We start from the raw sequence: 15,074 nt of genomic DNA, 5'->3' as shown, positions 1-15,074 counted from the left end.
TTTAAATGGAAAAAAAATGCTGGTCAAGACTTACTAAATTACCTTCATGACCCACTAACGAGAAAACTATGTCAGAGCAATTAAGCATGGCTGCCACAAGACCATGAGACAAGAGTGGAGAGAGAACCAGCAAACCTAGTTCCAAGTATGTTCGAATGGATCGTCAGGGGTGGTATTGGGAGAAAATTTTAAAGACTTCTTATATCCTTTAAAATACATCTTCTGTTGTTTAACCCTTTAGGTACAGGTAAAACTCCTTAAGAAACCCCACAGGGTTGGAAGGAGTGCTTAGATACGTGGGGGATAACCTTGAATCTGAGAGTCCACACCTCATTCCACAGTGGTTCTTGGAGGGAGAAAAGATGTTCATAGTAAGCCAAATCTGACTCTCTGAAGGCAGGACTGCATCTTCTATTCCTTTCTGTAGCCAGTATGGGGCTTTTCATGAGAAAAGTACACAATAAAACACTGGCTCACATGTTTTGAGACTAATCAATTCTAAAACAGTGACTTTCAACTTTTGAAGTGTATTCTTCCTTTTAATAAACACTCTCAAGTCTCTGCTCATATACCCCAAACTCTGATCCTAGACTTTCTCTTACTTACTGCTCCATTGTTGCTTACTTAAAGATTAATAGAAGACGAAAGGAGCATTTGTGAAAAATATTAAGCGTTAAGCACATAGTATAATTTGACCCCATGGACTGCAGTCCACCAGGCTCCTCTGTCCATGGGATTCTCCAGGCAAGAATACTGGAGTGGGTTGCCATTTCCTTCTCCAGGAGATCTTCCCGGCCCAGGAATCAAACCCAGGTCTCCCGCATTGCAGGCAGACGCAGGCAGATGCTTTAACCTCTGAGCCATCAGGAAGCCCCATAGTATAATTAATGTCATTTAAATTGTGTAGCAATTTTATGAGATAGATACTATTTCCCCCATTTTGGACGAAGAAACTGGAACCCCATGGAATTAGAAGATTTGATCAAGGACTCAGAACTAGGGTGTTCCAGGGCCAGGATTTGAATCCATGCCTAGATGATTCTGAAGCCTACCTTCTTCTCATGCCTTCAGAATAGGTCAGACATGGAAGTCAGGCCTTTGGGGCCTTGGTGGAATGAACAGTGATCTGAGTACAAGTGTCAGCTCTCCTAAAACTCTCCTTGTAGCCTGGGCTTTATTGGTCAACCCTTCTGAGTCTCAGCTTTTCCATTTCTAAAACTGAGGATCATGCCCTCCTCACAATAGCAACACTGTGAAGATTAAAGGAAATGATTTATATGAACTGTAAACTGGTTGATTTTATAAATATGAGATGTGACTTGGTGCCTTGGTTTCCTCTAAGGGATGATGGTGAATGTGACAACTTTTATAAATAACCTGGCATCCTGCCTGAAAAAACTGATGAATTTCGATACATTTTTCTCTCCTTTTCTTCTTCCTTAAGGTGTGTATGACAAATCTACTCTGAAGTAGCCCAAGAAAAGTATACAAATAAATACTAGGCTGGCAAGATTGAAGACAAACTTGCCAAGGGTCCTAGCAAGAAGGCAGGGACCAGAGCTTGAGAGCCCGAACTTGCAAGATACATGCTCGCTGACAGCTTCTTGGAGTCCTGTCTACAGATGACATGAGTGGCATCCAATTGGTGAAAGTTTAAATCCAGGTTGCCAAGCAGCAGTTTCAGAAAAATAAAAAAAATCGCTTTTGAAAAATCAGTAGAAACCTGGCTCAAGCAGCATGTCCGTCTCTGTTGGATAACTCCCACGGGGTGTGTTAGCTTAGATGGGAAAGATCAAGGGAAGAGGAGATAGTTTTGTTTTTATTCAGTTCAGGGTCATTAATGATATTTAACTGCTTTCCAGTCCCAATAGGTGTGACCCAATGGTCTCCCAGTTCTCTGCTTGTCTCAACTCTCCCCTCTACACTACAGTGTATTGCAGATTCCACAACTAGACTCTCCAGGTTTCCTCAAGTTCAGAGGACCAAGGAATAAAGACCTGCTCTTCCAAAATCCTCTTTCTTCTCCTGCATTGCTGCCGTAGCTGCTGGATTTCGAAGCTTCCTTTTTCCTATCTCTTCCTCTCAAGTTCATTTTATAGACATCTTCCTCTATTTTGTCCCCTAGTTCAGAGGGAAACTCTGCTTGAGAGTGTTTCTGAAGAGAATTCCTAGCCCTAGCTCACAGAAAACAGAATAGAAGGAATTTTGCTCAAGTCACTGCCAAGGGCCAATTTCAAGATGAAGTACAGAGAACATTTTTCTGGTGTCAAAGGACTCGGACCCTCTGAGATCATGGACAAGGCTAAGAAGACCTTAGTGTATCTCTCAGGGCTGTGAGGATCAAGTGAAATAAGCATGCTACTAGCGGCAGACATCAAGCTGCCGGAGTAAAAGTGCCTTGTCGTATAGAAAACATTTTACAAATGCAAGAGTGTTTTTGTGTCAGAGGCTAGAGAGTCCAAGACTCACCCCTCCCCTTTTCTATGTTCAGACTGACAGGGAATACGTGTAATGATAACAAACCAAAGAGAACAGTACAGACTGAGAACAGACTTTGCAACTGACAGAGAAAACACCCACCGTTCCTCACAATGCAGCACTGAGAACACAGAGATCAGAGGACACAGTGTGACCTTGAGGCCAACGTGGAGTCATTCTAACACTCGCCTGAATCCAGACCATAGGCTTTACTTGACTGGTTGACTCCTACTGTGGGGTGGCCTCCAAGTCTCCTTACCCCCTCAGCTGGGGACCTGGGAGCAGAAAGGGGCTGTGAGCTGCAGTGTTGAGAGAGTCTGTCCATTCTATGATGCCAGTTCTGACCAAGTCAGCTCTTCCTCTTATGGGGTGAGGGAAGGTCCCCAACAATCCCCAAGGGAAGAGAGAGGGCAGAATACCAGTGGAAATATAGGAAGTGAAGTGGGGAATTTAAAAAAAAAATGTTAGTTGCTCAGTCCTGTCTGACTCTTTGTGATCCCATGGACTGCAGCCTGCCAGGCTCATCTGTCCATGGAATTCTCGAGGCAAGAATACTTAAACAGGTCACCATTCCCTTCTACAGGGGCTCTTCCAACCCAGGGATTGAACCCACGTCTCCTGAATTGCAGGCAGATTCTTTACCATCTGAGCCACTAAGAAAGCCAAAGTTCTCCCTTTTTCAACATATCCTACATGGTGCAATGGGATCATAATTTTCCATACAAAGCAAAGAAAAAAAAAACAAAAACCATTAATTCAGGGAACTGACTTCCCTGTTGCATTCAGCAGAGAGCAGAGTCCAAAATCCCTTAGTTGGCATGAAGAGTTCTCTGTGTGACTTCTACTGAGCTTTCTATTTCTCATGTGACCCTGGGGAGCCCCACAGTCTGGTCAACAGGAGCTACTTTGTCTCTCTGCTCTCGTCTTTCAATTACCCGCCCTAGATTTGGTTCAGTGTGATTAGTTGGGAAGTGTTTTGTAAGCAAAAGCACAAGTTCAGGATCAAGACAGATAAAGGACAAGAGACTCCTACTGGGCAGATTAAAGGGCAGTGAAGAAGCATTTAGGTTGTTTTGATGAGTTATGTTTACCCAATATATTGTATCTACTTGCAGTAGCAAAATATACTTAGAGATATTAAAAAGTTTTATTACTGAAATTCACATACAAAAAACAATTTGTTGTGACCTTAAATTTATTGGTCAACAAAGGTCCATCTAGTCAAGGCTATGGTTTTTCCAGTGGTCATGTATGGATGTGAGAGTTGGACTATAAAGAAAGCTGAGTGCCGAAGAATTGATGCTTTTGAACTGTGGTGTTGGAGAAGACTCTTGAGAGTCCCTTGGACTGCAAGGAGATCCAACCAGTCCATTCTAAAGGAGATCAGTCCTGGGTGTTCATTGGAAGGACTGATGCTGAAGCTGAAACGCCAGTACTTTGGCCACCTGATGCAAAGAGCTGACTCATTTGAAAAGACCCTGATGCTGGGAAAGATTGAGGGCAAGAGGAGAAAGGGACGACAGAGGATGAGACAGTTGGATGGCATCACCGACTCAATGGACATGAGTTTGGGTAAACTCCAGGAGTTGGTGATGGACAGGGAGGCCTGGCGTGCTGAGGTTCATGGGGTCGCAAAGAGTCGGACATGACTGAGCAACTGAATTGAACTAAATTTATTAGCCAAAATCTCCTTTTGAGCTTCCCAAGTGGCCAAGTGGTTAAAGAATTTGCCTCCAATGCAGGAAACGCAGGTTTGATCCCTGGGTTGGGAAGGTCCCCTGGAGGAGGGCTTGGCAACCCACTCCAGTATTCTTGCCTGGAGAATCCAGGGACAGAGGAGCCTGGCGGGCTACAGTCCATGGGGTCCAAAGAGTCGGACACGACGGAAGTGACTGAGCACACACGGATCACACGACCCCCTTTTCCTATTGAAACTACTGTTTTTGTAACATAGGTTTTCTCAGTGAAATAATAATCATATTATAGAAGAAAGATCACGTTTTGTTCATCAGCTATCTGCTATGTATCTGGCATGTGTTAGACCCCATGAGGAATTTAGAATTAAACAAGACAAGGTTCATGATCCGGATAGCCAATGGGAGAGACAGTGGGAAAACTAATCATAAAATAATGGGAGCTAAATGTATAGAGCTTATAACTCAAATTGGAAAAAAGTAGGTGCTCAGAGTGGGGTCCATACATACATTAAGTAATACGGTAATTCCTGGGCTTCCCTGTGGCCCAGCTGGTAAAGAATCTGCCTGCTAATGCAGGAGATGAGGGTTCCATCTGTGGGTCAGGAAGATCCCCTGGAGAAGGAAATGGCAACCCACTCCAATAGTCTTACCTGGAAAACTCCATGGACAGAGGAGGCTGGTGGGCTGCATGAGGTTGAAAAGAGTTGAACATGACTGAGTGCACACACACAGGGTGATTACTAGCCTGGGGAGCAGAGACAGGGAAGACTTTGGGAAGGACGAAGAAACTCAGGAAGGACTTCAGAGAGGAGGCAGTATTTGAGAGGTCTTCCAAAGGTAGGTATTATTTAGACATACAAAGAGGATGGGTAAGACATGATAGGCCAACAGAGTAATGAGAGAAGGCACTTGCGTGCGTCTGTGCTCAGTCGCAGCTGACTCTCTTATGACCCCATGGACTGTAGCCCACCAGGCTCCTCTGTCCATAGGGTTGTCCGGGAAAGAGTACTGGAGTGGGTTGCCGTGTCCTTCACCAGGGGATCTCCCTGCCCCAGGACTGAACGCGAGTCCCCCGTGTCTCCTGCATTGGTGTGCAGGTTCTTCACCACTTGGTGTGCAGGTTACAATAGGAGAGTACTTCCTGGTGACCAGGCTGGGGTGCTGTACCAACCAAGAAGCTCATGAGGAACAGAAGGCTCAGCAGAGGCCACACAGGGAACTCTTCTTGCCAACCAAGGGATTTTGGACTCTGCCCTCCATTGGCAGTGGGGCTTTGTTTAACAAAGCCAGGAGCAAATTGCAGGATCTCTTGCATGTTTGGCGTGTGTAAACCTTGGCTTTCCCCTCAAAGGTTTGGAGGTGGAGGGAGGCCCTTTGGGAGGCTGTCATCATTATCCAGGCAGGAGTTATGTTTGCTTGAGCTGGGATGGTGGCTGTGAGAACTGCAAGAAGAGGGTGAATGGTAAATGTATTGCTCAGAAAGAACTGATGGAATTTGATTCCTTGATGTCAACCAAATAAATGCCATGATCCATTAACTTTAACAGAGATGCCCCTCAGCAATGTAACGTAAAAATCATTTTTTATCAAGAATAAATACAAGTATTATTTAAATGAATACACATTGGCTTCAACTCATTAATTTTCCAGCACTGCTTATTGTGTTGCCCCATTTTCTGAGTTAGGCAACACTAGACAGAGCAGCTTGCCCAGGTGTTTGAAACCTGTCGCTCCAACTCCCAACCTGTTCCCTCCTTTTTTGTTGTTTAATTTCCTCCATATATAGGCTTCCTGTACCATTTCCCTTGCCCGAAGGGTTCCATAGCTATAAAACAACTTGGAAATCACTAACTAGCCCAAAGGCTTCCTAGGTAGTGCTAGTGGTAAAGAGCCTGCTTGCCAATGCAAGAGAATTAGGAGATGCAGATTCGCTCCCTGGGTCAGGAAGGTCCCCTGGAGAAGGAAACAGCAACCCACTCTAGTATTCTTGCCTGAGAAATCCCATGGACAGAGGAGCCTGGAGGGCTACAGTCCATAGGGTTGCAAAGTCGAACTGAAGTGACTTAGCACACACACAACTAATCCAAACTTCGTAGATGAAGGAATGAGCTGGAAGGACATCACGATTTCTGGACTCCAGGTCAGATCACAAAAAAACAGATAATAAAGCCCCTTTCCATATGGTGAATTCTCAATTTCTCTTTCAGTGTTGTAACCCCTGCTGTGTTATTATTATTCTGTTTTTCATCTTGGCACAATATTAACATCAGAGGTGGTTACAGATTTATCAGTATTCAGATGTGGGAAAATCAATCATTTACAAAAAGAATGCTAACATCTAGATGGACAGCTGAAGAGCCACTGCTGTGGGAAAGAAATAGAAAGTTTCGCCTGGGTGTTCTTTGTCTTTTTAAATTATTTGTGTGCAGTACCTTTTTACTCAAATGGCTAATATTCCATTAACAACTCACATTATAGAGTCAGATAATTATGAATTTCTGTTTCTGGCTGGAAAATTTGTTGTTTTAAACAAAATAATTACAACCCACTAATCCTCAGGGAAGGTTGTAGACATAATCAAAAGATAATTTATAAATCCATAAATGGTCTGAAGGGTCAAAGAGAAAAGAGAAAAGAGAAAAGTAAAATGTATCATCCTTTTAGGATTTCCTAGGTGGCATTGGTGGTAAAGAACCTGCCTGCCAGGGCAGGAGACATACAGACGCAGGTTTGATCCCTGGGTGGGGAAGACCCCCTGAAGGAGAGTATGGCAACCCACTCCAGTATTCTTGCCTGGAGAATCTCATGGACAGAGGACCCTGGCGGGCTACAGTCCACGAGGTCACAAAGAATCGGACACAAGTTAGCATGCATACACGCACATTATCATTTTAATAAACTCATACTCCTCAAAGAAATTTGAAAAAAATGCTAATAATATTATACAAATTATTAAATTTCTAAAGAGGATAATGGAGTACAGCTTTGGCAAAATTGAGCTGTATTCTTCTGGTATGCCTTACATTTGCGATGACTCTACTGGACGCTTTTCCCCCCTCTCCTGCACTAGGGTTTCTCAGGGTCTAAAGCACATACAGCCCCAGCTGAGTATCTTGTCAAAACGCAGATTCTGATTCAGTAGGTCTAGACAGGTGATGCTGTTGATTCAGGTTATGCTGCTGGTCCTAGGGCTCTACTTTGAGTAGTAAGGCTATAAATATCCTTTTTAAATAATGTATTCCTATTTATTTATTTGGCTGTGCTGCTCCTAGTTGCAGCATTCTGGGTCTTTAATCTTTAGTTGTGGTCTGTGGGATCTAGTTTCCTGACCAGGGATGGAACCCAGGCCTCCTGCATTGGGAGTGCAGAGTCTTAGCCACTGGACCGCTGGAGAGGTCCCAAGGTGGTAAATACTTCTCTGCTCTGGCTCCGTGGAGTCTGGTTACCTTCACAGGATCTCCTACATCCATGCTGCAAACAATTTTTTCTCAAACTGTGCTTCCTGAAATCCTACGGCCTAGTGGATATTGCTGAGGGGATAAGGGTAGGGTCCAGAAATAGATTCAACAAATATGGCTCAGACACTATACCACTCTGCTACAAAAGTTTCATGTTTATGGGCTGGACATGTAGGCTGTTGTTTTAAGGAGAAACTCCAGTGCTCAAAAAGGAAAAAGGTATCTGGAAATGATTGTTCTAGACTTTTCCATCTTCTCTTCTCTTCAAGGAAAGCTAACAGTTACTGAGAACTCAGGCCCATACAAATGAACTGCCCAAGGTCACACACTTGAGAAGCTGTGGAGGAGGGGGATGGGATCCCAAAGCTGTCTCATTTTACCTAAGCCTGGGCTATTTCACACGCACCATGCTTCTCTCCTGTCCTGCTTCTACGCTATGTCATAGCCTCACGGGGTCTGGTGCTCTGTTTTCTCTGGTGAGAGTTAATATTATGAAATATTCAGTATTTGTACATAGAGAAACAAGTCTCTGGTGTAAAACGCAAGAGACAGAGAAAATAGAGGAGTCCAAGAGATCTCAGAAGACCTTAGCTTTCTTTAGATGAGTGGTATAATTCAGATCTACGAATATAAAAAGGCTGAAAGAGTTGAGTCAATTACTGACTGGCTCATCTGGACCAACAGAGAACAGAGCGTATTACTCTAATAACTGAAAACTCTGTAGACGAGCAAAAGATGAAGGCGTTTTGATTTTCAGTTACTCATTATAGTCTTCATCTTTTCTCATTAGTCTTCTCTCTATATACTATTATGTCAATACAGGCAAATAGTGATTACTCTCTCTTCCTGGGGATGCTTTGGTGAAAAGTAATATATTTGAAGGCTAAAATTAAGTTGTCAATTCATTCTGTTCCTCTGGTACCCCAAAACTGGGAATGTGGAAGCTTAGCAATTTGATACTACTGCCTCCTGGTGTGAGTTGTGAGAATTGCAGGCATAACAAACGGTTAGGTCAGGGATCAGCAAACTACAGTCCATGGCCCACAAGCTAAGAATGTGCTTTGTATTTGTAAAGGGTTGTACAACAAAATCAAAGAATGTGTGACAGAGACAATATATGTCCTAGAAAACCTAAGATATTTGTCTGTTTATAGAAAAAGGAATGCTGAGTTCTGTTTCATTCCTGATTTGAAACAAAACCCCACAAATTTCAGCAAGTAGGATTAGAGGGGAGCATCCTCAACCTTACATACTGCATCTACAAAAAACCTACAACTGACATCATACTTATTGGTGAAAATCTGGATCTTTACTCTCTAAGATCAGAAAAAGGGCATGAACATACACTCTCCCCACTATTCTTTATCATTGTGTCAGAAGTTCCTGTCAGTTAAATAAGAAAAAATGTTTTTCCCAATTTGGAAAAGAAGAAGTAAAACTGTCTTTATTCACATATGACGTTATAATTTAAATAGAAAATCCTATGAACTCTACCAAAAAACTACTGCAAGTGAGTTTAGCACATTTACAATATATATAAAAGTTCATTGTCTGTCAATATATTAGCAACGGGTGGAAATTTAATTTGAACATTTTAAATAACATCAAAATGTAAAATACATAGGCATCTACTTCAAAAAATATAAAACACCTCAGAAGGAAGTTCAAGAAGACCTAAATAAATTGTGTTCATAAATCACAGGAATTAAAATGGTTAAAATGTCAATTTTACCTAAATTGATGTGTAGGTTCAGTGGAATCCGAACAAATTCCAACAGGCTCTTTTGGACAACTTGAGAAGCTGATTGTGAATTTATATGGAAATGCAAAGGGCCTAGAAGAGCCAAATCATTGTTTTAAAAGGACAGAGTTGGATAAATCACACAACCTGTTAGAGATTCTTAAAAAGAAGCAAATCCCTGAAGGCAAACCAATGACAGTAATGACCCTCACTGAACTGTACAGTTGTGAGGATAAATTGAAATATGTTTATCAGGTCTGATAGTGCATTTTAAGACACACACTACAACCATAAAGATGGGTGATATGTCTAGCTAGAAGACCAGTTTTAGAAACTATTGAAGTAACTAGTAATATTTAACCTGGAAAAGAAAAGGACTTATTAAGGAAACCCAATAGCTATATTAAAAATATAGGGTCTTCCCTGATGGTCGAGTGGTTGGGACTCTGACCTTCCAATGCAGGGAGCATGAGTTCAATGCCTGGGTGAGGGACTAGGATCTCACATGCCCTAAGCATGGCCAAAAAATGAAGAAGAAAAAAAAATAACACTAAGAATAATAAAATAAAAACATATATAAAGGGTCATCATAATAGGAGACATGTTTGACTTTTCTGCGTAGCTTCAGAGGAAAGAACCGGACGATAAAGGAGGCAGAGACTGATTTGGGTTGGGAACAAGGAGAACTTGCTACAATGAAACTTGGCTGCTTTGTGGGCTGGTGAGCTCACCATGGCTGGGAGTTCAAGCCAGCACTGGAAACTTCTTGTCATGTCTGATCTGTTGAAACTAGATCAGTGTTTCTCAAAGTGTGGTCTGAGGTCTACTTGTACAGAGAAGTTGTTAAAGATTTAGATTCTTAGGGCCCATCCCAGACCATAAATCTCAGTTTCTAGAGATGGGATCTGGGGATCTGCACTTTCACAGCCTCTGCAGGTAATTTTTAATGTTCATTAAATTTTATAACTGCTGGTTGAGATGACTGACAGGGATCCTTCTGAATTCAATGAATCTCTGATTCGCTCTTTCCTAAAGTTCTCCTTTTGTTCACTTTGGTGGGTCAGTGTGAGAGTCTTCCTAGGACTTGCAATTATTTCTGCATCCCAGAAAACTTCATGGCCAGCTAAACTTCGAGAGACGTTGAATCGTGGGATGATGCAATGTGTTGTCATGCTTGTGATTATTATGGTAGAGCAACATGACTGCATGCTGATTGCTATCTCCACTTTAATGCCAGGATTTCAGCAACCCATGGGACCAATTGGAGCCTAACATGGAGAAAGAACACCAAAGGGATGGCCTCACCACAGTAGAAATTATGGCCATGACATAGGCTACCACGGGCTGTTGACCCAGCTTAGTTTCAAAGTCACAGCTCCTGGCTAGAGAAGTTTGCAAAGGAGATCCCTAAGTATACTTCATGAACTTGGGGTTATATCCACAAAAATGGTAACGTTTTTTATTTTCAAGTTAAAAAAGAAAAGAAACAATTGCCACCTGAAATCCAAATAGAGTTTCTAGGCAGGAAGAAGCATACCATTTACCTACATTACACATACAATCACTTACACCTACACATACAATTACACTATTTAAACCATCTCACATCATCCCTGGGGATACAATAGCCACAGAAAGGACAGGAGCTCTCCCACAACAATGGGGGGCAACTTTCCCACTCAGCTCTGTTTCATATGCAGTCTAATTAGTAGATGCATACACATTTACCATTATTGCATCTACAGATGAATTGGTTCTTTTTATCATTATGATACACTATTTTTATCTCTGATAATATTCTGCTTTGAAGTCAACTTTGTCTGATATTAACATGGCTTACACTTATTCTTCACATGGTGTATCTTTTTTTATCCTTTAACTTTTTTAAAAAAAGATTTTTTGATGTAGACCATTTTCAAAAAGTCTTTATTGAATTTGTTACAATATTGCTCAAGGCATGTGGTATCTTAGCTCCCCAGCCAGGGATCAAACCCACATCCCCTGCATTAGAAGACCAAGTCTTGATCCCTGGGTTGCCAGGGAAGCCACTCACCTTTAACTTCCAAAGTATGTCTCTATATTTTAAAATACCTCTTATATAAACAGGATATGGTTGGGGTCTTATTTGATGTTGTTTTCCCCAGTCTGATCATCTCTCCTTTTTAACTGGAGTGTTTAATCCATTCACATTTTATCTAATTATCAATATAATTGGGTTTCAGTCTCTTACCTTTCTGATCATTTTTATTTGCCTACTCTATTCTTTTGTTTCCTTTTTTCCTGTGTTATTTTTTGTGATAATCAATGAATTTTTAGTATTTTATTTCATCTTATCCTCTGTTGGCTTTTTTCTTACACTTTGTATCTTTTCCTGGGAATTACAATATACGTGCTTAACTCAGCACAGTCTGTGTTGAATTAATACTGTATTGCTTGCAACAATACAATTCCTTTTATACTCTGACCCTTTTTTGTGCTATTGTCAAATATTTCACTGCTACATCTGATATAATGCTCCACATAAACTATTTATCAACTGACTTATAAAGACTTTTTTAAGAGGGAAAATAGTATTTTATAATTACCTACATCTTTACCATTACTAGTACTCACCCTTTCTTCCTGTAGATCTGAATTTCCAACTTATATCATTTCCCTTTTGAATAATTTTTAGCATTTTATATTTAATTTTTTTAATTTAGACATTTAGAATCTTTAGTACTCTTTTGTAGTCAGGTCTGCTGGTGCAAATGTCCTCAGCTTTTATCTAAAAATGTCTTTATTTCACTTTAATTTTTAAAGATATTTCACTAGATATAAAATTCTAGATGATGAGTTTTGAAAGATGTCATTCTATCATCTTCTGGCTTAAACTGCTTCTGAAGTCAGCAGTTATTGTAATCATTGTCCCCTATATTAAAGGTGTCTTTTTCTGTGATTGTGCTAAGAATTTTCCTTTATCACTGGTTTTCAGCAGTTTGTCTATGATGTTCCTATAAGTGGTTAATCTTAGTGTTTTTCATGGCAGGGTTCTTAATATTTATCCACTGGGGTCATTCAGCATCTTTGATACATGAGATGCTGAGTTTATTTTTTAATCAAATTTTAAAATATTTAAATGTTAAAAAAACATTGAATCATTATTTTTGAATTATATATTTTCTCTCTTCTCCTTCTGGAAATCAATTTACACCTGTATGAAGTCACATGAGAGTCACCTACATGTTCATTCTCTTCCCAATTTTTTTTCTGTCTGCATTTTGGGTTGGATAATTTCTATTCATCTGCCTTACATTTTCCTGATTTTTTAAAAATGATTTTTCTACAAGCTGTTAATTTCCATTTAGTAATTTTTTTTAAACATCAGATAACATATTTTTCAGTTTTTGAATTTCCATCTGGTTCCTTCTCAGTCTTTCACTCTCTCCTGTAATTCCCATTCCATAATTCCAACATCCAGGGCACTTACCAGTCTGATTTTTCTCTGGGTTGCTGATCACAACATCACCTTGTAGAGTCGGTATCCTGCGATCTTATCCTGAAGAGTGTTAAACTTTGTTCCAGCAAGCAGTCAGATTACTAACTGATCGCCATAAACTTTTTTAGACTTGGTTTTATGCTTTACTGATGTATTTTCATTTGTCCTTAGTTTCAGAGAAAACCCATTAATCTCGTTACATGGTCTTTACTCTTAAGGTTTCTCTGGTGTTTCAGTGCAAATCCAAGGTGTTTACCGAGCTCTTCTAACTTGTCATAACTCACACTGCAAATGGTTTCCCCTGTGGTTCCAGCAGGAGCCATTTTTCTCAACTCTCTCAGCCTCCTAGATGTCATTTTCTCCTTAGGATATCTGGAATCCTACTTGTGCCTATACTACTCAGTAATCAGAAATCTTCCAGCAAACAAAAGCCCAGGTCCAGACGGCTTCACAGCTGAATTCTACCAAAAATTTCGAGAAGAGCTAACACCTATTCTACTCAAACTCTTCCAGAAAATTGCAGAGGACAAACTCATTCTATGAGGCCACCATCACCCTAATACCAAAACCTGACAAAAATACTACAAAAAAGGAAAACTACAGGCCAATATCACTGATGAACATAGATGCAAAAATCCTCAACAAAATTCTAGCAATCAGAATCCAACAACACATTAAAAAGATCATACACCATGACCAAGTGGGCTTTATCACAGGGATGCAAGGATTCTTCAATATCCGCAAATCAATCAATGTAATTCACCACATTAACAAATTGAAAAATAAAAGCCATATGATTATCTCAATAGATGCAGAGAAGGCCTTTGACAAAATTCAACATCCATTTATGATAAAAACTCTCCAGAAAGCAGGAATAGAAGGAACATACCTCAACATAATAAAAGCTATATATGAGAAACCCACAGCAAACATTATCCTCAATGGTGAAAAATTGAAAGCATTTCCCCTAAAGTCAGGAACAAGACAAGGGTGCCCACTTTCACTGCTACTATTCAACATAGTTCTGGACGTTTTGGCCACAGCAATCAGAGCAGAAAAAGAAATAAACGGAATCCAAATTGGAAAAGAAGAAGTAAAACTCTCACTGTTTGCCGATGACATGATCCTCTACATAGAAAACCCTAAAGACTCCACCAGAAAATTACTAGAGCTAATCAATGAATATAGTAAAGTTGCGGGATATAAAATCAACACACAGAAATCCCTTGCATTCCTATCCACTAATAATGAGAAAGTAGAAAAAGAAATTAAGGAAACAATTCCATTCACCATTGCAACGAAAAGAATAAAATACTTAGGAATATATCTACCTAAAGAAACTAAAGATCTATATATAGAAAACTATAAAACACTGATGAAAGAAATCAAAGAAGACACTAATAGATGGAGAAATATACCATGTTCATGGATCGAAAGAATCAATATAGTGAAAATGAATATACTACCCAAAGCAATTTACAAATTCAATGCAATCCCTATCAAGCTACCAGCCATATTTTTCACAGAACTAGAACAAATAATTTCCAGATTTGTATGGAAATACAAAAAACCTCGAATAGCCAAAGCAATCTTGAGAAAGAAGAATGGAACTGAAGGAATCAACTTGCCTGACTTCAGGCTCTACTACAAAGCCACAGTCATCAAGACAGTATGGTACTGGCACAAAGACAGAAATATAGATCAATGGAACAAAATAGAAAGCCCAGAGATAAATCCACACACATATGGACACCTTATCTTTGACAAAGAAGGCAAGAATATACAATGGAGTAAAGACAATCTCTTTAACAAGTGGTGCTGGGAAAACTGGTCAACCACTTGTAAAAGAATGAAACTAGATCACTTTCTAACACCGCACACGAAAATAAACTCAAAATGGATTAAAGATCTAAATGTAAGACCAGAAACTATAAAACTCCTAGAGGAGAACATAGGCAAAACACTCTCCGACATAAATCACAGCAGGATCCTCTATGATCCACCTCCCAGAATACTGGAAATAAAAGCAAAAATAAACAAGTGGGATCTAATTAAAATTAAAAGCTTCTGCACAACAAAGGAAAATATAAGCAAGGTGAAAAGACAGCCTTCTGAATGGGAGAAAATAATAGCAAATGAAACAACTGACAAACAACTAATCTCAAAAATATACAAGCAACTTATGCAACTCAATTCCAGAAAAATAAATGACCCAATCAAAA

This window comes from Budorcas taxicolor, chromosome 4 (genome assembly GCF_023091745.1).
Source record: "Budorcas taxicolor isolate Tak-1 chromosome 4, Takin1.1, whole genome shotgun sequence".
Lineage (NCBI taxonomy): Eukaryota > Metazoa > Chordata > Mammalia > Artiodactyla > Bovidae > Budorcas > Budorcas taxicolor.
This window is presented reverse-complemented; position numbering follows the sequence as displayed.